At 52.5% G+C, this 27,516-nt stretch overlaps 1 non-coding gene and 15 pseudogenes across 1 annotated transcript; all 16 read left to right on the forward strand.

The window, feature by feature from the left end:
* The first annotated feature begins 547 nt into the window (after positions 1 to 547).
* LOC141270007 (5S ribosomal RNA) lies at positions 548 to 667 on the forward strand (annotated as a pseudogene).
* Positions 668 to 1,288: 621 nt separating this feature from the next.
* On the forward strand, positions 1,289 to 1,408 carry LOC141269801 (5S ribosomal RNA; annotated as a pseudogene).
* A 920-nt stretch (positions 1,409 to 2,328) lies between these two features.
* LOC141266930 (5S ribosomal RNA) lies at positions 2,329 to 2,447 on the forward strand. Its single transcript, XR_012320949.1, has one exon. It is a non-coding gene; the product is annotated as a 5S ribosomal RNA (ribosomal RNA).
* A 619-nt stretch (positions 2,448 to 3,066) lies between these two features.
* LOC141267359 (5S ribosomal RNA) lies at positions 3,067 to 3,186 on the forward strand (annotated as a pseudogene).
* A 930-nt stretch (positions 3,187 to 4,116) lies between these two features.
* LOC141270172 (5S ribosomal RNA) lies at positions 4,117 to 4,235 on the forward strand (annotated as a pseudogene).
* A 621-nt stretch (positions 4,236 to 4,856) lies between these two features.
* On the forward strand, positions 4,857 to 4,977 carry LOC141270102 (5S ribosomal RNA; annotated as a pseudogene).
* Positions 4,978 to 13,891: 8,914 nt separating this feature from the next.
* LOC141269059 (5S ribosomal RNA) lies at positions 13,892 to 14,010 on the forward strand (annotated as a pseudogene).
* Positions 14,011 to 14,631: 621 nt separating this feature from the next.
* LOC141269858 (5S ribosomal RNA) lies at positions 14,632 to 14,751 on the forward strand (annotated as a pseudogene).
* A 1,024-nt stretch (positions 14,752 to 15,775) lies between these two features.
* On the forward strand, positions 15,776 to 15,894 carry LOC141269372 (5S ribosomal RNA; annotated as a pseudogene).
* A 621-nt stretch (positions 15,895 to 16,515) lies between these two features.
* Positions 16,516 to 16,630, forward strand: LOC141270245 (5S ribosomal RNA; annotated as a pseudogene).
* Positions 16,631 to 17,580: 950 nt separating this feature from the next.
* On the forward strand, positions 17,581 to 17,689 carry LOC141267846 (5S ribosomal RNA; annotated as a pseudogene).
* A 5,599-nt stretch (positions 17,690 to 23,288) lies between these two features.
* On the forward strand, positions 23,289 to 23,408 carry LOC141267449 (5S ribosomal RNA; annotated as a pseudogene).
* Positions 23,409 to 24,351: 943 nt separating this feature from the next.
* On the forward strand, positions 24,352 to 24,470 carry LOC141269361 (5S ribosomal RNA; annotated as a pseudogene).
* A 620-nt stretch (positions 24,471 to 25,090) lies between these two features.
* On the forward strand, positions 25,091 to 25,210 carry LOC141269286 (5S ribosomal RNA; annotated as a pseudogene).
* A 1,371-nt stretch (positions 25,211 to 26,581) lies between these two features.
* LOC141267862 (5S ribosomal RNA) lies at positions 26,582 to 26,700 on the forward strand (annotated as a pseudogene).
* A 620-nt stretch (positions 26,701 to 27,320) lies between these two features.
* LOC141269540 (5S ribosomal RNA) lies at positions 27,321 to 27,440 on the forward strand (annotated as a pseudogene).
* Positions 27,441 to 27,516: the final 76 nt, after the last annotated feature.

The raw sequence follows: 27,516 nt of genomic DNA on the forward strand, positions 1-27,516 counted from the left end.
ACACATTCATTCTCTTTTCTTTTTTTCATTTGCTTTCTCTCTTGCGCTATTTCATCTCTGCAAAATACCAGCATCCTTCTGATCACCGTGGGCCTCCAGCATTGTTGCTTCTTTACTTTTAATACTAGGCTCCTTTTCACCAGGACCAGCGTCTCCCATGTGGCTGGAGGCAACAACCGGTAACCCCAAGAAGAAGACCTTTGCAGGCAACACGACCCTCCCCCCTGAAGAGCAGCTCAAAGTCACTGGCAACCATCTCACCTTCTTCCTTCATTCACCCATGGACGTCTCGCTCCGCCCCCAAGTTACGGGTCCAGCTTGCTCTTTCTGTCACATTACCGCGATGAAGGGTTTAGCCTGCAGGAGACACAGCGCCAAGACATTTTTGAAGACACCTGATGCGGCGGGTGAATCACTGCTAAACAAACCCCACCTGTAGGGACGGCACAGCCTTTGCATGGACCCTTCGGAGCCCGCCCCGTCACGGCCAGATTGCTCGCCATCAAGCGATGCTGAGAAAGGCTGGCCGGGCGATGGATCGAGCAGCATCTACTGGCCATACCACCTTGGATACTCCCGATGTCGTCTGATCTTGGAAGCTAAGCAGGGTTGGGCCTGGTTGTTACTTGGTTGGGAAACCACCTGGGAATACCAGGTGATGTAGGCTTCTGCTTTTTCCTTCCTTCCACCAGCAGGGGGCACTCTCTTCTATGCCTTTTTTCCATTCCCCTTCACAAGTGCACACATTCATTCTCTTTTCTTTTTTTCATTTGCTTTCTCTCTTGCGCTATTTCATCTCTGCAAAATACCAGCATCCTTCTGATCACCGTGGGCCTCCAGCATTGTTGCTTCTTTACTTTTAATACTAGGCTCCTTTTCACGAGGACCAGCGTCTCCCGCGTGGCTGGAGGCAACCACCGGTAACCCCAAGCAGAAGACCTTTGCAGGCAACACGACCCTCCCCCCTGAAGAGCAGCTCAAAGTCACTGACAACCATCTCACCCTCTTCCTTCATTCACCCCTGGACGTCTCGCTTCGCCCCCAAGTTACGGGTCCAGCTTGCTCTTTCTGTCACATTACCGCAATGAAGGGTTTAGCCTGAAGGAGACCCTGCGCCGAGACATTTTTGAAGACACCTGATGCGGCGGGTGAATCACTGCTAAACAAACCACACCTGTAGGGACGGCACAGCCTTTGCATGGACCCTTCGGAGCCCGCCCCGTCACGGCCAGATTGCTCGCCACCAAGCGATCCTGAGAAAGGCTGGCCGGGCGATGGATCGAGCAGCGTCTACTGGCCATACCACCTTGGATACGCCAGATCTCGTCTGATCTCGGAAGCAAAGCAGAGCTGGGCTCAGAGAGTACTTGGATGGGAGACCTCCTGGCAACACCGGGTGCTGTAGACCATTTTGATGACGTTTTGCCCTACTGCCCAGCTCGTCAAGCATGGAACGGCGCCTTGCCGGACACCGACCTTAAGTAACTTAGATGATGGAAGCCCCAAGGCCTCTGAGCCAGTTGGCAGCTAAGTACGCTACCACTCAGGCCTGACAGCGAGCTCCTTGCCACGGCTAGGAGTGTTTATTGACTCCGCAGCTCGCCATGTGGAAATGATGGCGTTAAAAGCACCCGGGGCCGTGAAGGGGCCAGGCTTTCAGCAGGTGCCCAGGGAAGGTTTTGGATGCCGGCCGCCTAGCGAGGGCCAGCAGAAGTAACATGTTTCTCTGCAAAGAAGCTTGTGTAACCAAGCCAGACGGCTGACAAAGAGGTAACCTCAGTGCAGGGAAGCTGCGGAAGGAATTGGGGAGGGGGGGTGATTCCTGCTAGGGCCCTGAAATCATAAAACAGGCAGGAGAGTCTGACGCATGGTGACGGAGAGGTTGTAGGGGCAGATAGGGGGTGTTGTCACGTGCGAGCACGTGTGCATGCTCTCTTGTGTGTGAGAGTGCGCTTCCTAGGTGTGGCGCGCTGCAGACAGTCAAAGGGATTGTTCCCTTTCATTAAAAGTTAATCCCCGGCTGCAGGCTATTAGAAAGCAACTAACCGCGCTCTACTCACCCTACCCGGGTCTACCGGTGAGTCTCGCCTCTGCTCCCGGCCTGTGGCATTGGCCGTGAAGCCGACGTTCCGTCGACAGCGCTGCAGCCAATCAGTGAGCTCAGCGGCTCTGAGTGGGGCCTTCTGTGTACAAGACCTTTTAAGGAAGCCAGCAAAAAAATTGAAGAGAAGGGAAAGCACAAAAGGACCTGGTCTTGCTGAGCACTGGAAAGGGCAGCCAGCAGCCAAACTTCAAAGTAGAAAAGCAGCAAGTGAGTAGCTCATCTCTGCCTATGGCCACATCACCCTGAACACGCCCAATCTCGTCTGATCTCAGAAGCTAAGCAGGGATGGGCCTGGTTAGTACTTGGATGGGAGACCACCTGGGAATACCAGGTGCTGTAGGCTTTTGCTTTTTCCTTCCTTCCACCAGCAGGGGGCACTCTCTTCTATGCCTTTTTTCCATTCCCTTTTACTAGTGCACACATTCATTCTCTTTTCTTTTTTTCATTTGCTTTCTCTTGCGCTATTTCATCTCTGCAAAATACCAGCATCCTTCTGATCATCGTGGGCCTCCAGCATTGTTGCTTCTTTACTTTTAATACTAGGCTCCTTTTCACCAGGACCAGCGTCTCCCGTGTGGCTGGAGGCAACAACCGGTAACCCCAAGCAGAAGACCTTTGCAGGCAACACGACCCTCCCCCCTGAAGAGCAGCTCAAAGTCACTGGCAACCATCTCACCCTCTTCCTTCATTCACCCCTGGACGTCTCGCTCCGCCCCCAAGTTACGGGTCCAGCTTGCTCGTTCTGTCACATTACCGCGATGAAGGGTTTAGCCTGCAGGAGACCCTGCTCCGAGCCATTTTTGAAGACACCTGATGCGGCGGTTGAATCACTGCTTAACAAACCACACCTGTAGGGACGGCACAGACTTTGCATGGACCCTTCGGAGCCCGCCCCGTCACGGCCAGATTGCTCGCCACCAAGCGATCCTGAGAAAGGCTGGCCGGGCGATGGATCGAGCAGCTTCTACTGGCCATACCACCTTGGATATGCCCGATCTCATCTGATCTCGGAAGCAAAGCAGGGCTGGGCTCGGACAGTACTTGAATGGGAGACCTCCTGGGAACACCAGGTGCTGTAGACCATTTTGATGACGTTTTGCCCTACTGCCCAGCTCGGCTAGCATGGAACGGCGCCTTGCCGGACACCAACCTTAAGTAACTTAGATGATGGAAGCCCCAAGGCCTCTGAGCCAGTTGGCAGCTAAGTACGCTACTACGCAGGACTGACACCGAGCTCCTTGCCACGGCTAGGAGTGCCCATTGACACCGCAGCTCGCCGTGTGGAAATGATGGCGTTAAAAGCACCCAGGGCCGTGAAGGGGCCAGGCTAACAGCAGGTGCCCAGGGAAGGTTTTTGATGCCGGCCGCCTAGCGAGGGCCAGCAGAAGTAACATGTTTCTCTGCAAAGAAGCTTGTGTAACCAAGCCAGACGGCTGACAAAGAGCTATCCTCAGTGCAAGGAAGGCAAGGAAGATGTGGAAGGAATTGGGGAGGGGGGGGGTGATTCCTGCTAGGGCCCTGAAATCATAAAACAGGCAGGAGAGTCTGACGCATGGTGACGGAGAGGTTGTAGGTGCAGATAGGGGGTGTTGTCAGGTGCGAGCACGTGTGCATGCTGGCTTGTGTGTGAGAGTGCGCTTCCTAGGTGTGGCGTGCTGCAGACAGTCAAAGGGATTGTTCCCTTTCATTAAAAGTTAATCCCCGGCTGCAGCCTATTAGAAAGCAACTAACCGCGCTCTACTCACCCTACCCGGGTCTACCGGTGAGTCTCGCCTCTGCTCCCGGCCTGTGGCATTGGCCGTGAAGCTGACGTTCCGTCGACAGCGCTGCAGCTGATCAGTGAGCTCAGCGGCTCTGAGTGGGGCGTTGAGTCTACAAGACCTTTTAAGGAAGCCAGCAAAAAAATTGAAGAAAAGGAAAGCACAAAAGGACCTGGTCTTGCTGAGCAATGGAAAGAGCAGCCGGCAGCCAGACGTCAAAGTAGAAAAGCAGCAAGTGAGAGGCTTGTTTCTGCCTACGGCCACACCACACTGAACACGACCGATCTTGTCTGATCTTGGAAGATAAGCGTGGTTGGGCCTGGTTAGTACTTGGATGGGAGATAGCCTGGGAATACCGGATGCTGTAGGCTTTTGCTTTTTCCTTCCTTCCACCAGCAGGGGGCACTCTCTTCTATGCCTTTTTTCCATTCCCTTTCACAAGTGCACACATTCATTCTCTTTTCTTTTTTTCATTTGCTTTCTCTCTTGCGCTATTTCATCTCTGCAAAATACCAGCATCCTTCTGATCACCGTGGGCCTCCAGCATTGTTGCTTCTTTACTTTTAATACTAGGCTCCTTTTCACCAGGACAAGCGTCTCCCGCGTGGCTGGAGGCAACCACCGGTAACCCCAAGCAGAAGACTTTTGCAGGCAACACGACCCTCCCCCCTGAAGAGCAGCTCAAAGTCACTGGCAACCATCTCACCCTCTTCCTTCATTCACCCCTGGATGTCTCGCTCCGCCCCCAAGTTACGGGTCCAGCTTGCTCTTTCTGTCACATTACCGTGATGAAGGGTTTAGCCTGCAGGAGACCCTGCGCCGAGACATTTTTGAAGACACCTGATGCGGCGGGTGAATCACTGCTAAACAAACCACACCTGTAGGGACGGCACAGACTTTGCATGAAACCTTCGGAGCCCGCCCCGTCACGGCCAGATTGCTCGCCACCAAGCGATCCTGAGAAAGGCTGTCCGGGCGATGGATCGAGCAGCGTCTACTGGCCATACCACCTTGGATACGCCCGATCTCGTCTGATCTCGGGAGCAAATCAGGGCCTGCGCTCAGACAGTACTTGGATGGGAGACCTCCTGGGAACACCGGGTGCTGTAGACCATTTTGATGACGTTTTGCCCTACTGCCCAGCTCGGCTAGCATGGAACGCCGCCTTGCCGGACACCGACCTTAAGTAACTTAGATGATGGAAGCCCCAAGGCCTCTGAGCCAGTTGGCAGCTAAGTATGCTACCCCGCCGCCTTCACGCAGGCCTGACACCGAGCTCCTTGTCACGGCTAGGAGTGCTTATTGACTCCGCAGCTCGCCGTGTGGAAATGATGGCGTTAAAAGCACCCTGGGCCGTGAAGGGGCCAGGCTTTCAGCAGGTGCCCAGGGAAGGTTTTGGATGCCGGCCGCCTAGCGAGGGCCAGCAGAAGTAACATGTATCTCTGCAAAGAAGCTTGTGTAACCAAGCCAGACGGCTGCCAAAGAGCTAACCTCAGTGCAAGGAAGTCAAGGAAGGTGCAGAAGGAATTGGGGAGGGGGGGGTGATTCCTGATAGGGCCCTGAAATCATAAAACAGGCAGGAGAGTCTGATGCATATGACTCGCCCCCTGGGCCGTGGGGCACTCGGTTCCGGGCAATAGGGAGACGATGGGGGTAGTAGTGGCGACCCGGTTCCGTGGCTCAGGGTGATCAGGCCAATGGTAGTCTGCTACGTTCTGCTAATAATGTCCGACTACGCCACCCGTGGATTGCGGTTATTAGGAACCGCTGCTGCATGCAGACCGCTGGGGCTGATGAGGTGTGCAGCTAGGGTAGTGTGACTCCCCGCGGGAAGAGTGCGGCCCCAGGGCAGTATAATGGATGGTGGGAGTGATGGTAGTGAGAATCCCAGTGCTGATAGTGCGGGAGGAGCAAGGAGCACACAGACAACAAGTTGCAGTCCAGGGTCTTTACTACAACAGGTAAACTGACCCATAAACAGGACCTGGACGCCTGAGAGCAATGGGGAAATTGGCCCTGGTCAGGGTGAGGGTGTAGGCCTACCGTGCTTTCTGCGCTCTTTCTGGCTATCTCCTCCTGATAGGGTAACAGCCCACGTTTCCGAGCTTTCCGTGTATTCTCGCCTGTATGGCCTGCGACGTGGGTTCCTTTCTGCTCCCAGCCTTGTACGGCTTTACTGGTCTCTTCAGTTGTGGCAGGGCCTCCAGGCTTCTTCGGCCAAGGAATGTACAGTCCCTTGCGGACTGGTTCTCTGCTGGGGGATGTGGAATCCTTCCAGCCTCAGACACCAAAGTCTGGTAAAATTAAGTCTTTTCTCTGCCAAGACAGACTCTCTTCGCCTCTTGTCTCTGGCTTGTGGCTCTCCTCCTGCCACACTTCCTCTTAGGTGCAATCAACTTTCTGTCCCTGCTCCACTCTGGGACACGTCTCAGAGCTGAGACAGGCAATCCAGTTCTCTCTAACCCTGCCCCCAGCACCAGCTTTTATAGGGGCAGCCTGCTCCCCCTTCTGGCCTGAGACAGGAGGCATTGCATGCTAATGTTCCCCTGACCAGAGAACCTCCCCCTTGCTCTCAGACACAGCTTTAATACATTTTGTGGCATCCAGGCCAGGGTGACACATTCCCCCCTAGTGAAATTTAGTACTCCGGGACTAAACAATAAACAAGACAATATGCATAACAATAAAACATTAATAGACAGTCGACGCACAAATTGAGTTCTTAAGGTCACAGTGTGGCCTGTGACCGGGTGTCCATATCACCAATACAACGGGAGCCTTAACCAGGTGGGGGTCTGTCCTACCCCAAGTCCTTCACAGTCTTAGTTCATTCCTGGGTTAGGCTCAGAATGCAGTCCATACAAGGTCCCGGTTATAAAAAGTCCATAACCTGTGAGTCCTTACGGTAGCTGCAAGAAACTGAAACACACTATTAATAAACATGCAGGTAACTTGGCAAACATTTCAACATTTGGCAACAGGGTTATTTACAATCTTAGTACACTCTATATTCTCCAGCGAGCGGGTATCTGCCCCTTTGTGCTCCTGGTTGACCTCCTTAACCCACTGTCTGGTGGTGGACCAACCTGGCTTTCCCCACTAGCGTTAGGGGTACAGCTACCAACTGGGTGTACAGGTAGGGCAGGCAGCTGTCTGCGGGTTCTTTGGCTTACCGCAGGCATGGCAGGCTCACTGTCAGCAGAGGGTTGACTCTCCTGGGCTGCTGGTACAGGCTCTTCTGCCTCTGGAACTGCTGGCTCCTCTTCACCTTCCGGCTCTGGTGTTGGTTGTTGCTGGGCCGGTTGCACAAAATGCAGGACGGGTACCACTATGGCATCATTTATGCGAGTCCAGGACTGAGGGAACTCTCCGAGAATGGTGCTGATCATTTCTTCCTTGTCCTCTGCGGGTTCAAGGTCACTCTGATCCTCTTCTGCACTACGGAGTTGCTCGGGGCACCTTTTGAGGTGGTCTCTGGAGACGACACTAGTGGTTTCTCCTCCGTCCTTGGTGATTACGCACACCTTTGGGTTGTCGTGGTCAGACTGCAGTACGGTGTAGGGTTCCCTTTCCCACTGGTCGTCCAACTTATGTAGCCTTCTTTTTCGCTTTAGGACTTGCTCACCAGGTTCTAGGGGACCAGCAGGGGCGTGTTGATTGAAGAGTCTTTCTTGCTTCTCTCTCACCTGGGCCAGGCTCTTCTCCACACTCTCCTGTACCTTCTTGTACTGCAGTTGCCTTTCCGTATCCCAGTCCGCATCCGGGGAGGTGTCCTCAGGTATTAGGACTCCCATCTCCAGGTCTACGGGCAGCTTACCCGGTCTGGCTCGCATCAGGTAAGCCGGGGTGCAGTTGGTAGCATTCACCGGGATATTGTTGTATAGGTCTATCAGGTCCGGCAGTTTTTCTGGCCACAGGCTGCGTTCCTCCAGGGGCAACGTCTTCAGGAGATCAATGACTATATTGTTCATCTTCTCACACATCCCGTTGGTTTGTGGATGGTAAGGCATTGTCCGAATTTTCTTACAGCCATAGAGGTTGCAGAACTCCTGGAAGATTTCAGCCTCGAACGCTGGACCCTGGTCTGTCAGGACCTGTTCCGGATACCCGTGTGGACGGCAGAAGTATTGCTGGAAGGCTCTGGCCGCTGTTTGGGCTGTCAAGTCCTTTTCCGGGACCACCACTAGAAAACGGGAATAGTGGTCCACGATTGTCAGGGCATAGATGTATCCTGACCGGCTGGGAGCCAATTTGACATGGTCCTGAGCTACCAGCTCAAGAGGCTGCGTGGTGACGATGGGCCTCAAGGGTGTCTTCTGGCTGGTGCGGTCCTTCCTCCTCAGGTGACAAGGGCCACAGTCTCTGCACCATTTTTCTACAGCTCCTCTCATGCCGACCCAAAAGAACCTTCCTCTTAGTAGGAACTCCAGTTTCTTCCAACCGAAGTGTCCCGCTCTGTCATGGAAAGCCCCCAGGACCATAGCTGCATCTCGCCTTGGGACCACGACTTGCCAGGTCAGCTCGTGCGTCCGGTGGTTGACAATCCTTCTGCACAACTTGCCTTCGTAGAGGAACAGCTTGCTCTTCTCCTTCCTTAGCTGCTTGCCTTCCTCTGGGGCATCTGGATCTAGGCGGGTGTCTTCCCGGGTCAGCAGATCTTTCACCAGGCGGACTGCAGGGTCACTATCTTGGGTCTCGGCCCAGCTGTGGTGAGGTAGGGGATTCATCATCACAGTTGTTAGATAGTCCTCCTTCACGCGGTGAGAGTGTTGAGCGGCTCCATACCGGTGAAACGCGGGGAGTTCTACCTCCTCCAGCTCTTCTGGGTCTTCGTCACCTTCAGGTAAGTGAGGCATTCTTGATAGAGCGTCCGCGTTGGCGTTGGTTTTGCCTGCCTGGTACTTGATCACGAAGTCATAGTTGGAGAGACGGGCCATCCACCGCTGTTCCAGGGCACCCAGTCTTGCATTGTCCAGGTGTGTCAACGGGTTGTTGTCCGTGTACACGGTGAACTTTGCAGAGGCCAGGTAATGCTTGAAGCGTTCCGTCACGGCCCACACCACCGCCAAGAAATCTAGCTTGAAGGAGCTGTAATTCTCCGGGTTCCTCTCGGTGGGCCTCAGCTTCCGACTGGCGTATGCGATCACCCGTTCTCTGCCCTGTTGGTTTTGGGACACTACGGCTCCCAGTCCCACATTACTGGCATCTGTGTGGAGAATGAAAGGCTGGCCGTAATCAGGGTAGGCCAGGATCTCATCCCCCGTGAGGGCCATCTTTAGCTGGCGGAAGGACTCCTCTTCCGGTTTATCCCACTTGAAGGGTGGCTTTTGACTTCGGGACTTAGACTGTCCGATCAGGAGGTCCTGCATAGGAGCTGCCATCTTAGTGAACCCGGGGATGAACCTTCGGTAGTAGCCTACCAACCCGAGAAACTGTCTCACCTCTTTGATGTTCGAGGGGCTTGGCCAGCTCTTGATTGCCGTGACTTTGTCAGGGTCGGGGGCCACTCCTTCCGCGCTTACCACGTGCCCTAGGTACTGGACCTTTGGTTTCAGCAGGTGACACTTCCATGGTTTCACCTTCAGGCCATAGCCTGCCAGGGCTTCGAACACCTCGGCCAGGTGCTTTAGATGGTCCTCGTAGGTCTTCGAATAGACGATCACGTCGTCCAGGTAAAGGAGGACCGTATTGAAGTTTCGGTGCCCTAGACAGCATTCCATCAGCCGCTGGAAGGTCCCTGGTGCGTTGCAGAGCCCGAAAGGCATACAGTTGAACTCGCTCAGTCCCATCGGGGTGGTGAAGGCGGTCTTCTCCTTGTCAGCCTCTGCCACAAGAACCTGCCAGTACCCGCTAGTAAGGTCCAAAGTAGAAAAGAAGTTAGCAGATTTTAGTGCGGCTAAAGACTCCTCTATTCTAGGCAGCGGGTATGTGTCTTTGTGGGTGATACGGTTGATTTGTCTATAGTCCACGCACATTCTCATGGTGCCGTCTTTCTTTTTCACCAGAACCAAGGGGGCTGCCCAGGGGCTACAGCTATCTCTAATGACCCCAGCTTCCTTCATCTCTCTTAGCATGCCCTTGGCGTTCTGATAATGTGCAGGGGGTACAGGCCTGTGTCTCTCTTTTATTGGTGGGTGGCTCCCTGTGGGGATGTGGTGTTCTATCCCCTTTACTCTGCCGAAGTCCAGCGGGTGCTTACTAAAGACTCTCTCGTACTCCTGTACCACCCGGTAGACTCCTTGTTTTTGGTGCAGGGGAGTGGAGTCAGCACCCACATGGAGTTTCTGGCACCAGTCCTCCTTTTGTTTCTGGGAGCCATTACCCTCCGCCTGAGGAGATGGAGGCAAGGGTTCCACGGCCCTGATAGCTTGGTGTTCGACAACAAACAGTTTGGCGAGTGTAGCGTACCTGGGTAAGTGTACTTCCCTCTCCCCAATGTTGAGGATGCGGACGGCCACCCTCCCATGACGGACATCAACCACCCCCCGGGCTGTCAAAATGGTGGGCCTGCTGTCTGAGTACACGGGTTCTACCATGGCTTGGTAGTCTCTACCTCTCAACCCGATTGCAGTCCGACACCAGATCATCATTTCACTTTTGGGAGGCATGGAAATGGGGAATGGGTCACTCAGTCTTACGCTACCGATCTCACCACCAGACAGTTCTACCTGCTGCCGTCTCATCAGGGCTTTTATCTCCTTGTTGAGGACCCTCTGTTGGCAGGAACTAGCATTCACCGCCACCTGTTGTAGAATTACAATTACCTCTGAAAGACAATTCTCAATTATGTTAGTACCCACAGTTATTTTAGGGTGACTTTCATGACCGTCAATGTCCACAATAATCACTCCCTGTGCCGGCAGTTCAACTTTACCAATTTTAATGGTCATCTCCTTGAACCCCATCTGCGGCACGGGTAAGCCATTACTGGCGATGATGCTCAAGTTACTGTCTGGATACCGTGTGATATCAGCATCAGTCCAATACTGCTTAAAAAGTACATAAGGGATTGTGGTTACTTGCGACCCAGTATCCAGCAAGGCGCTCATGGGGATACCGTCCAGCACCACGGGTAAAACCGGGTGCCCCCCAACGTACTTATCACGCCAATTATAAGGGCCTGGTGATCTTATGCCTGGGGGTCGGCCCTCTGCCCCAGGTTGGACCCGTTTAAATTACAGTACCTGGAAATGTGTCCGGGCTGGTTGCATCGACGGCAAATGGGCTGTCCATCCTCTGCGTAGCGGTCTGTGGGCCTCCCTCGGAATGACGGGATCCTCCTCTGTCGACGCCACGGGACATCCTCCGGACTTGAAGCCAGCTCGATGGGTCTTGACGGGTCCACTTGCAACACCTGGACGGTTCTGGTCAACGCCACGACGCTCCTGGTTAGCTCCTGGACTTGGTGGTGCAGGCCTTTCGACGGGGCTTGGTTCAGGGCCTGTGCATCAGCCTCCACGGAGTCCATAGAGGAGGGCGCCGCCTCCTGGTGGTAGGTGATAGCAGGGCGCGGGGGTTTATAGCGCCACTGGTTGCAGATTCACGGAGCACCCTTATGGCCCTGTCCTTAAATTGGGCAAAGGTCAGGTCGGGGTTCTGAAAGAACATGAGGCGCAGTTGGGCCCTGTGGGCGCTAGACAGCAGACCTTCTATGAATTGTTCTGTTAGCAGCTTATCGGTTTCCTGCACACTGCCAGGGTCAGTTTGTTGAATAGCCCTCAAGGCTTCCTGCAGATTTAGGGCATAGTCTCTAATGCTGTCCTGTGCCCGCTGCCTACATCCTTAGAACCTCATTTTAATCTCAGCGGAGGTACGTGTATCAAAGGTACCCCGCAGCTGGGCCAGGATACCCTTCACAGTCCTTTTCTCCTCAGTGGGCCATGATTTTACCTCCCTTTGGGCTGCGCCAGTTAACTGCCCTGTCAATATGCTGACCTTCTGCTCCTCTGTCAGGGGGTAAACCTGGAACAAACTGTATAGTCTTTCCTTAAAGTCAGTTAGGGCATGGGGCTCCCCTGAGTATTTGGACAGCCAGGCCGCTCCAGGGATGTAGGGCAGGGAAAAGGGCATCACTGCTGCTGCAGCTGCGTTGGTGGTAGTGGGCGCCTCTGTGTCTGACATCTTCCTCCCACCTAGTTAAGCGTGGCCTACCTTCCAGCGATCCTCTTCTGTAGGCCGCGGCTCCGCTGCTGCTGCTATGGACGAGGACCTGGCGTCGCGTCCTGATGACGTCAGCGTCGCTCTCTCTCCCTTCCAGGACCTTGCGCAGCGTCGGAGCGTGGGGCGGAGCTTCGGATCTCGCGCGGTTTTGACGTCCACGCCCCTCTTCTTCCTGCGCGGCGTCCTGAAGATGGCGTCCGATGGCGGGAAGCAGCTGCGGATGGCGGGAAGAAGGCAGAAGACGGTGGGAAACGGTCCAAGATGGCGTCCGATGGCGGGAATCGGCTCCGGATGGCGGGAAACTTCGCCACAGGTAAGTTTACAAAAGTCTTTTTCAGGCACGCAGTACCCGGTGGTTGCGGGCACGAAATCCTGCCGACTACGCCAAAGCTGACTCGCCCCCTGGGCCGTGGGGCACTCGGATCCGGGCAATAGGGAGACGATGGGGGTAGTAGTGGCGACCCGGTTCCGTGGCTCAGGGTGGTCAGGCCAATGGTAGTCTGCTACGTTCTGCTGATAATGTCCGACTACGCCACCCGTGGATTGCGGTTATTAGGAACCGCCGCTGCATGCAGACCGCTGGGGCTGATGAGGTGTGCAGCTAGGGTAGTGTGAATCCCCACGGGAAGAGTGCGGCCCCAGCGCAGTATAATGGATGGTGGGAGTGATGGTAGTGAGAATCCCAGTGCTGATAGTGCGGGAGGAGCAAGGAGCACACAGACAACAAGTTGCAGTCCAGGGTCTTTACTACAACAGGTAAACTGACCCATAAACAGTCCCGGCTAGGAAGGGACCTGGACGTCTGAGAGCAACGGGGAAATTGGCCCTGGTCAGGGTGAGGGTGTAGGCCTACTGTGCTTTCTGCGCTCCTTCTGGCTATCTCCTCCTGATAGGGTAACAGCCCACGTTTCCGAGCTTTCCGTGTATTCTCGCCTGTATGGCCTGCGACGTGGATTCCTTTCTGCTCCCAGCCTTGTACGGCTTTACGGGTCCCTTCGGTTGTGGCAGGGCCTCCAGGCTTCTTAGGCCAAGGAATGTACAGTCCCTTGCGGACTGGTTCTCTGCTGGGGGATGTGGAATCCTTCCAGCCTCAGACACCAAAGTCTGGTAAAATTAAGTCTTTTCTCTGCCAAGACATGCTCTCTTTGCCTCTTGTCTCTGGCTTGTGGCTCTCCTCCTGCCACACTTCCTCTTAGGTGCAATCAACTTTCTGTCCCTGCTCCACTCTGGGACACGTCTCAGAGCTGAGACAGGCAATCCAGTTCTCTCTAACCCTGCCCCCAGCACCAGCTTTTATAGGGGCAGCCTGCTCCCCCTACTGGCCTGAGACAGGAGGCATTGCATGCTAATGTTCCCCTGACCAGAGAACCTCCCCCTTGCTCTCAGACACAGCTTTAATACATTTTGTGGCATCCAGGCCAGGGTGACACACATGGTGACGAAGAGGTTGTCGGGGCAGCGTGTGCATGCTGGCTTGTGTGTGAGAGTGCGCTTCCTAGGTGTGGCGCGCTGCAGACAGTCAAAGGGATTGTTCCCTTTCATTAAAAGTTAATCCCCGGCTGCAGCCTATTAGAAAGCAACTAACCGCGCTCTACTCACCCTACCCGGGTCTACCGGTGAGTCTCGCCTCTGCTCCCGGCCTGTGGCATTGGCCGTGAAGCTGACGTTCCGTCGACAGCGCTGCAGCAGATCAGTGAGCTCAGCGGCTCTGAGTGGGGCGTTGTGTCTACAAGACCTTTTAAGGAAGCCAGCAAAAAAATTGAAGAGAAGGGAAAGCACAAAAGGACCTGGTCTTGCTGAGCACTGGAAAGGGCAGCCGGCAGCCAGACGTCAAAGTAGAAAAGCAGCAAGTGAGAGGCTAGTCTCTGCCTACGGCCACACCACCCTGAACACGCCCAATCTCGTCTGATGTAAAAAGCTAAGCAGGGTTGGGCCTGGTTAGTACTTGGATGGGAGACTGCCTGGGAATACCAGGTGCTCTAGGCCTTTGCTTTTTCTTTCCTTCCACCAGCAGGGGGCACTCTCTTCTATGCCTTTTTTCCATTCCCTTTCACAAGTGCACACATTCATTCTCTTTTCGTTTTTTCATTTGCTTTCTCTCTTGCGCTATTTCATCTCTGCAAAATACCAGCATCCTTCTGATCACCGTGGGCCTCCAGCATTGTTGGTTCTTTACTTTTAATACTAGGCTCCTTTTCACCAGGACCAGCGTCTCCCCCGTGGCTGGAGGCAACCACCGGTAACCCCAAGCAGAAGACCTTTGCAGGCAACACGACCCTCCCCCCTGAAGAGCAGCTCAAAGTCACTGGCAACCATCTCACCCTCTTCCTTCATTCACCCCTGGACGTCTCGCTCCGCCCCCAAGTTACGGGTCCAGCTTGCTCTTTCTGTCACATTACCGCGATGAAGGGTTTAGCCTGCAGGAGACCCTGCGCCGAGACATTTTTGAAGACACCTGATGCGGCGGGTGAATCACTGCTAAACAAACCACACCTGTAGGGACGGCACAGACTTTGCATGGACCCTTCAGAGCCCGCCCCGTCACGGCCAGATTGCTCGCCACCAAGCGATCCTGAGAAAGGCTGGCCGGGCGATGGATCAAGCAGCTTCTACTGGCCATACCACCTTGGATACACCTTATCTCATCTGATCTTGGAAGCAAAGCAGGGCTGGGCTCAAACAGTACTTGGATGGGAGACATCCTGGGAACACCGGGTGCTGTAGACCATTTTGATGACATTTTGCCCTACTGCCCAGCTCGGCTAGCATGGAACGGCGCCTTGCCGGACACCGACATTAAGTAACTTAGATGATGGAAGCCCCAAGGCCTCTGAGCCAGTTGGCAGCTAAGTACGCTACCCCGCCGCCTTCACGCAGGCCTGACACCGAGCTCCTTGCCACGGCTAGGAGTGCTTATTGACTCCACAGCTCGCCGTGCGGAAATGATGGCGTTAAAAGCACCCGGGGCCGTGAAGGGGCCAGGCTTTCAGCAGGTGCCCAGGGAAGGTTTTGGATGCCGGCCGCCTAGCGAGGGCCAGCAGAAGTAACATGTTTCTCTGCAAAGAAGCTTGTGTAACCAAGCCAGACGGCTGACAAAGAGCTAACCTCAGTGCAAGGAAGGCAAGGAAGGTGCAGAAGGAATTGGGGAGGGGGGGGGTGATTCCTACTAGGGCCCTGAAATCATAAAACAGGCAGGAGAGTCTGACGCATGGTGACATAGAGGTTGTAGGGGCAGATAGGGGGTTTTGTCACGTGCGAGCACGTGTGCATGCTGGCTTGTGTGTGAGAGTGCGCTTCCTAGGTGTGGCGCGCTGCAGACAGTCAAAGGGATTGTTCCCTTTCATTAAAAGTTAATCCCCGGCTGCAGGCTATTAGAAAGCAACTAACCGCGCTCTACTTACCCTACCCAGGTCTACCGGTTAATCTCGCCTCTGCTCCCGGCCTGTGGCATTGGCTGTGAAGCTGACATTCCGTCGACAGCGCTGCAGCCGATCAGTGAGCTCAGCGGCTCTGAGTGGGGCCTTCTGTCTACAAGACCTTTTAAGGAAGCCAGCAAAAAAATTGAAGAGAAGGGAAAGCACAAAAAGACCTGGTCTTGCTGAGCCCTGGAAGGGGCAGCCGGCAGCCAGACTTCAAAGTAGAAAAGCAGCAAGTGAGAGGCTTGTCTGTGCCTTCAAAGTAGAAAAGCAGCAAGTGAGAGGCTTGTCTGCGCCTTCAAAGTAGAAAAGCAGCAAGTGAGAGGCTTGTGTGTGCCTACGGCCAAACCACTCTGTACACGCCCGACCTTGTCTAATCTTGGAAGCTAAGCAGGGTTGGGCCTGGTTAGTACTTGGATGGGAGACTGCCTGGGAATGCCAGGTGCTCTAGGCTTTTGCTTTTTCTTTCCTTCCACCAGCAGGGGGCACTCTCTTCTATGCCTTTTTTCCATTCCGTTTCAAAAGTGCACACATTCATTCTCTTTTCTTTTTTTCATTTGCTTTCTCTCTTGCGCTATTTCATCTCTGCAAAATACCAGCATCCTTCTGATCACCGTGGGCCTCCAGCATTGTTGCTTATTTACTTTTAATACTAGGCTCCTTTTCACCAGGACCAGCGTCTCCCGCGTGGCTGGAGGCAACCACCGGTAACCCCAAGCAGAAGACCTTTGCAGGCAACACGACCCTCCCCACTGAAGAGCAGCTCAAAGTCACTGGCAACCATCTCACCCTCTTAATTCATTCACCTCTGGACGTCTCGCTCAGCCCCCAAGTTACGGGTCCAGCTTGCTCTTTCTGTCACATTAACGCGATGAAGGGTTTAGCCTGCTGGAGACCCTGCGCCGAGACATTTTTGAAAACACCTGATGCGGCGGGTGAATCACTGCTAAACAAACCACACCTGTATGGACGGCACAGCCTTTGCATGGACCCTTCGGAGCCTGCCCCGTCACGGCCAGATTGCTCGCCAACAAGCGATCCTGAGAAAGGCTGGCCGGGCGATGGATCAAGCAGCGTCTACTGGCCATACCACCTTGGATACGCCCGGTCTCGTCTGATCTCGGATGCAGGGCTGGGCTCGGACAGTACTTGGATGGGAGACCTCGTGTGAACACCGGGTGCTGTAGACTATTTTGATGACGTTTTGCCCTACTGCCCAGCTTGGCTAGCATGGAACGGCGCCTTGCCGGACACCGACCTTAAGTAACTTAGATGATGGAAGCCCCAAGGCCTCTGAGCCAGTTGGCAGCTAAGTACGCTACCCCGCCGCCTTCACGCAGGCCTGACACCGAGCTCCTTGCCACGGCTAGGAGTGCTTATTGACTCCGCAGCTCGCCGTGTGGAAATGATGGCGTTAAAAGCACCCGGGGCCGTGAAGGGGCCAGGCTTTCAGCAGGTGCCCAGGGAAGGTTTTGGATGCCGGCCGCCTAGCGAGGGCCAGCAGAAGTAACATGTTTCTCTGCAAAGAAGCTTGTGTAACCAAGCCAGACGGCTGACAAAGAGCTAACCTCAGTGCAAGGAAGGCAAGGAAGGTGAGGAAGGAATTGGGGAGGGGGGGTTGTGATTCCTGCTAGGGCCCTGAAATCATAAAACAGGCAGGAGAGTCTGACGCATGGTGACAGAGAGGTTGTAGGGGCAGATAGGGGGTGTTGTCACGTGCGAGCACGTGTGCATGCTGGCTTGTGTGTGAGAGTGCGCTTCCTAGGTGTGGCGCGCTGCAGACAGTCAAAGGGATTGTTCCCTTTCATTAACAGTTAATCCCCGGCTGCAGGCTATTAGAAAGCAACTAACCACGCTATACTCAACCTACCCGGGTCTACTGGTGAGTCTCGCCTCTGCTCCCGGCCTGTGGCATTGGCCGTGAAGCTGACGTTCCGTCGACAGCGCTGCAGCCGATCAGTGAACTCAGCGGCTCTCAGTGGGGCGTTCTGTCTACAAGACCTTTTAAGGAAACCAGCAAAAAAATTGAAGAGAAGGGAAAGCACAAAAGGACCTGGTCTTGCTGAACACTGGAAAGGGCAGCCGGCAGCCGGCAGCCAGACTTCAAAGTAGAAAAGCAGCAAGTGAGAGGCTTGTCTGTGCCTACGGCCACACCACCCTGAACGCGCCCGATCTCAGAAGCTAAGCAGGGTTGGGCCTGGTTAGTACTTGGATGGGAGACCGCCTGGGAATACCAGGTGTTGTAGGCTTTTGCTTTTTCTTTCCTTCCACCAGCAGGTCGCACTCTCTTCTGTGTCTTTTTTCTATTCCCTTTCACAAGTGCACACATTCATTCTCTTTTCTTTTTTTCATTTGCTTTCTCTCTTGCGCTATTTCATCTCTGCAAAATACCAGCATCCTTCTGATCACCGTGGGCCTCCAGCATTGTTGCTTCTTTACTTTTAATACTAGGCTGCTTTTCACCAGGACCAGCATCTCCCGCGTGGCTGGAGGCAACCACCGGTATCCCCAAGCAGAAGACCTTTGCAGGCAACACGACCCTCCCCCCTGAAGAGCAGCTCAAAGTCACTGGCAACCATCTCATCCTCTTCCTTCATTCACCCCTGGACGTCTCGCTCCGCCCCCAAGTTACGGGTCCAGCTTGCTCTTTCTGTCACATTACCGCGATGAAGGGTTTAGCCTGCAGGAGACCCTGCGCCGAGACATTTTTGAAGACACCTGATGCGGCGGGTGAATCACTGCAAAACAAACCACACCTGTAGGGATGGCATAGCCTTTGCATGGACCCTTCGGAGCCCGCCCCGTCACGGCCAGATTGCTCGCCACCAAGCGTGTTACAACTCTCCTGTTAGGTTTTTTTTATTTTGCTGGTCACATGACCATTTTGCCTATTTTATCCGGCTCCGCCCTCCTGGCTTTGCTGGACTTCATTTGTATTTACTACTGTTGAGCTAGCTTGTTGCTCTGTTGCCGTTCTCTGTTAGTTTTGCTAGGTCTTCTGACCCCTATGCCTTTTTGTTGTGTGTTTGTCTTTGACTGCTACTATTTCTGCTAGGAGGTGTCCAACTTTTCCCAGTCCCTAGATCTTGTAGGGATCCCTCCCTCACATCTATAGGTCTGCGTTCAGACTAGCCGAGGACTTTAGCGGGTCTGATCGCAGGATCAGGTTCCCCGTTACGTCGTAGGGATCAAGTTTAGTTCTATTGTAGGGATAGATCTCCTTTCTTTCCTTAGTCTCTGTAGCAGATCATAACAGTAATTCCAGCCATAAAAAAAAAAAAATTTCTCTAAGAAAAGACCTCCAGTTTTCCATCATGCTCTCGGTGCAAGATTTGGCTCAACGCTTGCAGGGACTCTCTCTGGAGGTGACCAAGCTCCAACAACACGTGAGTAGCTGTTCTGGAGCGCATTTTGTGGAGCCTAAGGTACGTCTGCCTGATCTATTTTTTGGCAAACAACAAGATTTTTTTTCTTTTAAAAATGCTTGTCTATTATATTTTCGTTTGAGACCCGGATCCTCTGGTGATGAATCACAGCGCATAGGGATCATAATGTCACTTTTGCGCAAAGATCTTCAGGGATGGGCCTTCTCTCTCCAACCTAGTGATCCGTGCTTTAGATCAGTGGATAGTTTTTTTTCTGCTTTGGGTTTGTTGTACGATGATCCTGATCGTGTCTCATCTGCTGAGTCTGAATTAAGACGTTTGAGGCAGGGATCAGGTAATGTGGAAAAATATTGTTCTCACTTCCGTCGGTGGTCTGCCCAGGTGGGATGGAACGATTCTGCTCTGAAAAGCTTGTTTCTTGCAGGGCTATGTGAAAGGGTAAAGGATTTACTGATTGCTTATCCCACACCTGGAAACTTGCAGGAGGCAATGCAATTAGCTATACGGGTGGACAGGAGACTGCGTGAAAGGGTTAATGAGAGCAAATCCTCTGCTATGTCAGCTTCGAGTCCTGAGAGGTTCTGTGCTGACAATGGAGAGCCGATGGCACCCCGCTCTCAGGAAAAAGACCGCCGACTTTCTGAAGGCTTGTGTTTCTATTGCGGAAATTCGGGTCATTTTATTAAGAGCTGTGTGCTTCGTAAGAAGAAAGAAAAAAAAATGGTCAGTCATGCTCGTATTGCCTGTTTAAATTCTAAGGGAGTATTCCTATCTGCCACTACTGCTGCTCAGGATGAATTAATTGAGTTTCGGGTATTTGTGGATTGTGGATCTACTCTGAATGTGATTGATGGGGGATTCTTGGAAAAACTTAGATTAGAACCTAAAACTTTGTCATCCCCTATTGCTGTGGTTTCTGTCGATGGCTCTCCCTTGAAGAGTGTTACTCACAAGGTCTGTGAATTGCCCCTCACTATTAATGGTATTCATCAAGAGAATTTGGATTTGGTGGTATTGGATAATTTGCCTTCTCCAGTAATATTGGGGTTACCCTGGTTAAAATTGCACAATCCTGTACTGGATTGGTCTACCAATAAAATTAAGTCCTGGAGCCCTAAGTGTTATGACAAGTGTTGTAACGGGTGCATTGCTGCTGCGGATAGAGGGGAATTGCCTGTACCTATTCAGGATTTTTGGAGAGTTTTTTCTGAGGAGGAGTCGCAGGTTTTGCCTCCCCATAGAGACTATGATTGTACCATTGAATTTGTCCCTGGCGCGACTCTTCCTAAAAGTCGTTTATTTAATCTTACTATTCCTGAAAGAAAGGCTTTGGAAGAATACATACAGACAAGCTTGGCCGCCGGTCACATTAGGCCTTCCAAGTCTCCTGTAGCTGTTGGATTTTTTTTTGTAAAAAAAAAAGATGGCGGTTTACGTCCTTGTCTGGACTTTCGTGAGATTAATAAAATTACTGTACGCAATCCTTACCTACTGCCATTGATTCCTGATTTATTTAACCAGTTAGTGGGGGCCAAGTGGTTCTCTAAAATTGATCTCCGGGGGGCATACAATTTGTTGCGCATGAAGGAGGGTGATGAATGGAAGACTGCTTTTAACACTCCTGTGGGTCATTTTGAGAATCTGGTTATGCCTTTTGGTCTCACCAATGCTCCAGCATTTTTTCAGAATCTTATTAATGATATCCTTAGACCTTTAATCGGCAAAAATGTGGTTGTGTATTTGGATGACATTTTGATTTATTCGTCGGATCTGGAGTCTCATTGGCGGAGCGTACGTGAGGTATTACAGTTATTAATGGACAATTCGCTTTTTGCTAAGCTGGAGAAATGTGAGTTCGCTGTACAGAGAATTAGTTTTTTGGGCTACATTATCTCCAGTGAAGGTTTTGAGATGGACCCGGTTAAAGTTCAAGCTGTGCAGGAATGGCCTAGGCCTATTGATTTGAAATCGATACAGAGGTTTTTGGGTTTTGCCAATTATTACAGAAAATTCATAAAAAAGTTTTCTATTATTGTCAAACCGCTGACCGATCTCACCAGGAAAGGTGCTAATGTGGTTCAGTGGACTTCTGAGGCTATTGAAGCTTTTGTGTTTCTAAAGGAGAGGTTCACCTCTGCTCCCATCCTTATGCAGCCTGATGTGACTAAGCCGTTTTTGGTTGAGGTTGATGCTTCTTCGGTGGGGGTTGGTGCGGTATTGTCTCAGGAAAACAAGGATGGAGTACATCCCTGTGCCTTTTTTTCAAAAAAATTTTCCGAGACTGAACTTAATTACGATATTGATAATCGGGAATTGCTGGCGATTAAACTCGCATTTAAACACTGGCGTCATCTCTTGGAAGGTGCTGAATTTCCCATTCAGGTTTTCACTGATCACAAAAATCTGATCTATCTTGATGCTGCCAAGCGCTTGAATGCCCGTCAGGCTAGGTGGGCACTTTTTTTCTCGCGGTTTAATTTTTCCGTTACTTACATCCCGGGTACCAAGAATGTTAAAGCGGATGCTTTGTCTCACAGCTTTTCTCCCATGGTCGGTGTTGAGGAGGAAGAGGAGACCATTTTACAAGAAGGTGTTGTGATTGCTGCTTTGGACTCCGTTTTGGAGGATGAGATTCTTAAAGCACAGGAGAATGCCCCATCTAACACTCCCCATGGAAGGTTGTTTGTGCCTAGGACCTTTAGGAGAGATTTGTTTGTTGAGTGTCATGAGTCTCGGTTGGCAGGTCATCCAGGAATTTCTGAGACCAAGAGACTTGTGGGTCGCAGTTTTTGGTGGCCTGGATGGCAGAAGGAAGTCATTAAGTGGGTGCGTCAATGTACTGTGTGTGCAAGATCCAAGTCTTCGCATGCTCCTGCTGCGGGGTTGCTTTGCCCTCCTGAGGTTTCTAGTGCACCTTGGACACATCTGGCTATGGACTTTATTACTGACCTTCCTCCCTCTGAAGGTTTCACGGTCATCTGGGTGGTCGTGGACCGTTTTAGCAAGATGTGTCACTTGGTTCCCTTCATCAAACTGCCTTGCGCTAAGACACTCGCTAAGGCCTTTGTCAAGGAGATTGTCAGACTACATGGTGTTCCTACTGACATTATTTTTGATAGGGGACCTCAGTTCGTGGCTCGTTTTTGGCGTGCCTTTTGTGACAGGTTGGGAGTTCATTTGTCGTTTTCATCCGGATATCATCCTGAGTCTAATGGCCAGACAGAAAGGAAGAACCAGGATGTTGAGCAGTTCTTGCGTTGTTTTGGGGCAGACAATCAAGAGGGGTGGTCTGAGTTTCTGCCACTTGCTGAATTTGCTCTTAACAACCATACATCCTCTTCTGCTGGGTGTTCGCCTTTTTTTTGTTGTTCTGGGAGACATCCGTCTTTTGGGTCATTTTCCAAATTGGTTTCGGCTGTGCCTGAGGAGGAGAGTTTTTCCGGTGATTTGGAGAGAGTTTGGACGGATGTGCGTGGTAATCTTCAGGAGGCTAACAAAAAATCTAAGAGGTACTTTGATAGGAAACGGCAAGAGATTTTGTTTGCGGTTGGTGACATGGTTTGGTTGTCCTCTAAGAATCTGCGATTGAGGATTCCTTCTAAAAAATTGGGTCCCAAGTTCGTAGGGCCCTTTAAGGTACTTCAGATAGTTAACCAATCTGCTGTTAGGCTGGAGGTTCCTACGTCCTGGAGGATTAATCCGGTGTTTCATGTTTCTCTGTTGAAAAAAGCTGATGTGTCGGATGGTGACGCCTCTGCCACTGTTCCTCCGGTGGTGGAGGACGGGGAATATGAAATTTCCCGCATCCTAAATTCTAGACGGTATAGAGGGAGTTTGCAGTATCTCGTCGCTTGGAAGGGTTTCGGACCTGAGGATAACTCATGGGTGAGAGCGGATTATGTTTCTGCCCCCAGACTTGTCCGAGCGTTTCACCGGAGGTTTCCTGGTAAGCCTGGGCCTAGGGGATCCGGAGGATCGTCTTAGAAGAGGGGGTACTGTTACAACTCTCCTGTTAGGTTTTTTTTAGTTTGCTGGTCACATGACCATTTTGCCTATTTAATCCGGCTCCACACACCTGGTTTTGCTGGACTTCATTTGTATTTACTACTGTTGAGCTAGCTTGTTGCACTGTTGCCATTCTCTGTTAGTTTTGCTAGGTCTTCTGACCCCTATGCCTTTTTGTTGTGTGTTTGTCTTTGACTGCTACTATTTCTGCTAGGAGGTGTCCAACTTTTCCTAGTCCCTAGATCTTGTAGGGATCCCTCCCTCACATCTATAGGTCTGCGTTCAGACTAGCCGAGGACTTTAGCGGGTCTGATCGCAGGATCAGGTTCCCCGTTACATCGTAGGGATCTAGCTTAGTTCTATTGTAGGGATAGATCTCCTTTCTTTCCTTAGTCTCTGTAGCAGATCATAACAAAGCGATCCTGAGAAAGGCTGGCCGGGCGATGGATCGAGCAGCGTCTACTGGCCATACCACCTTGGATGCGCCTGATCTCGTCTGATCTCGGAAGCAAAGCAGGGCTGGGCTCGAACAGTACTTGGATGGGATACCTCCTGGGAACACCGGGTGCTGTAGACCATTTTGATGACGTTTTGCCCTACTGCCCAGCTCAGCTAGCATGGAACGGCTCCTTGCCGGACACCGACCTTAAGTAACTTAGATGATGGAAGCCCCAAGGCCTCTGAGCCAGTTGGCAGCTAAGTACGCTACCCCGCCGCCTTCACGCAGGCCTGACACCGAGCTCCTTGCCACGGCTAGGAGTGCTTATTGACTCCGCAGCTCGCCGTGTGGAAATGATGGCGTTAAAAGCACCCGGGGCCGTGAAGGGGCCATGCTTTCAGCAGGTGCCCAGGGAAGGTTTTGGATGCCGGCCGCCTAGCGAGGGCTAGCAGAAGTAACATGTTTCTCTGCAAAGAAGCTTGTGTAACCAAGCCAGACGGCTGACAAAGAGCTAACCTCAGTGCAAGGAAGGCAAGGAAGGTGCGGAAGGAATTGGGGAGGGAGGGTGGTGATTCCTGCTAGGGCCCTGAAATCATAAAACAGGCAGGAGAGTCTGACGCATGGTGACGGAGAGGTTGTAGGGGCAGATAGGGGGTGTTGTCACGTGCGAGCACGTGTGCATGCTGGCTTGTGTGTGAGCGTGCGCTTCCTAGGTGTGGCGCGCTGCAGACAGTCAAAGGGATTGTTCCCTTTCATTAAAAGTTAATCCCCGACTGCAGGCTATTAGAAAGCAACTAACCGCGCTCCACTCACCCTACCCGGGTCTACCGGTGAGTCTCGCCTCTGCTCCCGGCCTGTGGCATTGGCCGTGAAGCCGACGTTCCATCGACAGCGCTGCAGCCAATCAGTGAGCTCAGCGGCTCTGAGTGGGGCCTTCTGTCTACAAGACCTTTTAAGGAAGCCAGCAAAAAAATTGAAGAGAAGGGAAAGCACAAAAGGACCAGTTCTTGCTGAGCACTGGAAAGGGCAGCCGGTAGCAAGACTTTAAAGTAGAAAAGCAGCAATTGAGAGGCTTGTCTCTGCCTATGCCCACACCACCCTGAACAAGCCCAATGTCGTCTGATATTGGAAGATATGCAGGGTTGGGCCAGGTTAGTACTTGGATGGGAGACCGCCTGGGAATACCAGGTGCTGTAGGCTTTTCCTTTTTCCTTCCTTCCACCAGCAGGGGGCACTCTCTTCTATGCCTTTTATCCATTCCCTTTCACAAGTGCACACATTCATTCTCTTTTCTTTTTTTCATTTGCTTTCTCTCTTGCGCTATTTCATCTCTGCAAAATACCAGCATCCTTCTGATCACCGTGGGCCTCCAGCATTGTTGCTTCTTTACTTTTAATACTAGGCTCCTTTTCACCAGGACCAGCGTCTCCCGCGTGGCTGGAGGCAACCACCGGTAACCCCAAGCAGAAGACCTTTGCAGGCAACACGACCCTCCCCCTGAAGAGCAGCTCAAAGTCACTGGCAACCATCTCACCCTCTTCCTTCATTCACCCCTGGACGTCTCGCTCCGCCCCCAAGTTACGGGTCCAGCTTGCTCTTTCTGTCACTTTACCGCGATGAAGGGTTTAGCCTGCAGGAGATCCTTGGCCGAGACATTTTTGAAGACACCTGATGCGGCGGGTGAATCACTGCTAAACAAACCACACCTGTAGGGATGGCACAGCCTTTGCATGGACCCTTCGGAGCCCGCCCCGTCACGGCCAGATTGCTCGCCACCAAGCGATCCTGAGAAAGGCTGGCCAGGCGATGGATCGAGCAGCGTCTACTTGCCATACCACCTTGGATACGCCCGATCTCATCTGATCTCGGAACCAAAGCAGGGCTGGGCTCAGACAGAACTTGGATGGGAGACCTCCTGGGAACACTGGGTGCTGTAGACCATTTTGATGACGTTTTGCCCTTCTGCCCAGCTCAGCTAGCATGGAATGGCGCCTTGCCGGACACCGACCTTAAGTAACTTAGTGTTAGAACCTTGCTGTTAGGTTTTTTTTCCTTTGCTGGTCACATGACCTTGTTGGCCTATTTAATCCTGCTCCGCCCTTCTGGCTTTGCTGGACTTCATTGTATATCTACTTTCTAGCTAGCCTGTGCTCTGTGTCTTGCTCTGTTAGTTTGCTTGGTCTACTGACCTCTATGTTCTATATATTTTGTTTGTTCGTCTGTCTGCTACTATTTCTGTTAGGAGGTGTCCCATATTCCTCCCAGTCCTTAGTACTTGTAGGGATTCCTCCCCCACATCTATAGGTCTTCATACAGACTAGCTTAGGACTTTAGCAGGTCTGATCGCAGGATCAGGTTCCCTGTTACATCGTAGGGATTCAGCTGAGTTCTATCGTAGGGACAGATCTCCTCTCTTTCCTTAGCTCTGGTAGCAGAACATAACACTTAGATGATGGAAGCCCCAAGGTCTCTGAGCCAGTTGGCAGCTAAGTACGCTACCCCGCCGCCCTTCACGCAGGCCTGACACCGAGCTCCTTGCCACGGCTAGGAGTGCTTATTGACTCCGCAGCTCGCCGTGTGGAAATGATGGCGTTAAAAGCACCCGGGGCCGTGAAGGGGCCAGGCTTTCAGCAGGTGCCCAGGTAAGGTTTTGGATGCCGGCCGCCTAGCGAGGGCCAACAGAAGTAACATGTTTCTCTGCAAAGAAGCTTGTGTAACCAAGCCAGACGGCTGACAAAGAGCTAACCTCAGTGCAAGGAAGGCAAGGAAGGTGCGGAAGGAATTGGGGAGGGGGGGGTGATTCCTGCTAGGGCCCTGAAATCATAAAACAGGCAGGAGAGTCTGACGCATGGTGACGGAGAGGTTGTAGGGGCAGATAGGGGGTGTTGTCACGTGCGAGCACGTGTGCATGCTGGCTTGTGTGTGAGAGTGCGCTTCTTAGGTGTTGCGCGCTGCAGACAGTCAAAGGGATTGTTCCCTTTCATTAAAAGTTAATCCCCGGCTGCAGGCTATTAGAAAGCAACTAACCGCACTCTACTCACCCTACCCGGGTCTACCGGTGAGTCTCGCCTCTGCTCCCGGCCTGTGGCATTGGCCGTGAAGATGACGTTCCGTCGACAGCGCTGCAGCCGATCAGTGAGCTCAGCGGCTCTGAGTGTGGCGTTCTGTCTTCAAGACCTTTTAAGGAAGCCAGCAAAAATATTGAAGAGAAGGGAAAGCACAAAAGGACCTGGTCTTGCTGAGCACTGGAAAGAGCAGCCGGCAGCCAGACTTCAAAGTAGAAAAGCAGCAAGAGAGAGAGGCTTGTCTCCACCTACGGCCACACCACCCTGAACATGCCCAATCTTGTCTGATCTTGGAAGCTAAGCAGAGTCAGGCCTGGTTAGTACTTGGATGGGAGACCACCTGGGAATGCCAGGTGCTGTAGGCTTTTGCTTTTTCCTTCCTTCCACCAGCAGGGGGCACTCTCTTCTATGCCTTTTTTCCATTCCCTTTCACAAGTGCACACATTCATTCTCTTTTCTTTTTTTCATTTGCTTTCTCTCTTGCGCTATTTCATCTCTGCAAAATACCAGCATCCTTCTGATCACCGTGGGCCTCCAGCATTGTTGCTTCTTAACTTTTAATCTAGGCTCCTTTTCACCAGGACCAGCGTCTCCCGTGTGGCTGGAGGCAACAACCGGTAACTCCAAGCAGAAGACCTTTGCAGGCAACACGACCCTCCCCCCTGAAGAGCAGCTCAAAGTCACTGGCAACCATCTCACCCTCTTCCTTCATTCACCCCTGGACGTCTCGCTCCGCCCCCAAGTTACGTGTCCAGCTTGCTCTTTCTGTCACATTACCGCGATGAAGGGTTTAGCCTGCAGGAGACCCTGCGCCGAGCCATTTTTGAAGACACCTGATGTGGCGGGTGAATCACTGCTAAACAAACCACACCTGTAGGGACGGCACAGCCTTTGCTTGGACCCTTCGGAGCCCGCCCCTTCACGGCCAGATTGCTCGCCACCAAGCGATCCTGAGAAAGGCTGGCCGGGCGATGGATCGAGCAGCGTCTACTGGCCATACCACCTTGGATGCGCCTGATCTCGTCTGATCTCGGAAGCAAAGCAGGGCTGGGCTCGGACAGTACTTGGATGTGATGCCTCCTGGGAACACCGGGTTCTGTAGACCATTTTGATGACGTTTTGCCCTACTGCCCAGCTCGGCTAGCATGGAACGGCGCCTTGCCGGACACCGACCTTAAGTA

This window comes from Phyllobates terribilis, unplaced genomic scaffold (genome assembly GCF_046119375.1).
Source record: "Phyllobates terribilis strain yellow unplaced genomic scaffold, ASM4611937v1 Scaffold_4__5_contigs__length_816908805, whole genome shotgun sequence".
In the NCBI taxonomy this organism is placed as follows: domain Eukaryota; kingdom Metazoa; phylum Chordata; class Amphibia; order Anura; family Dendrobatidae; genus Phyllobates; species Phyllobates terribilis.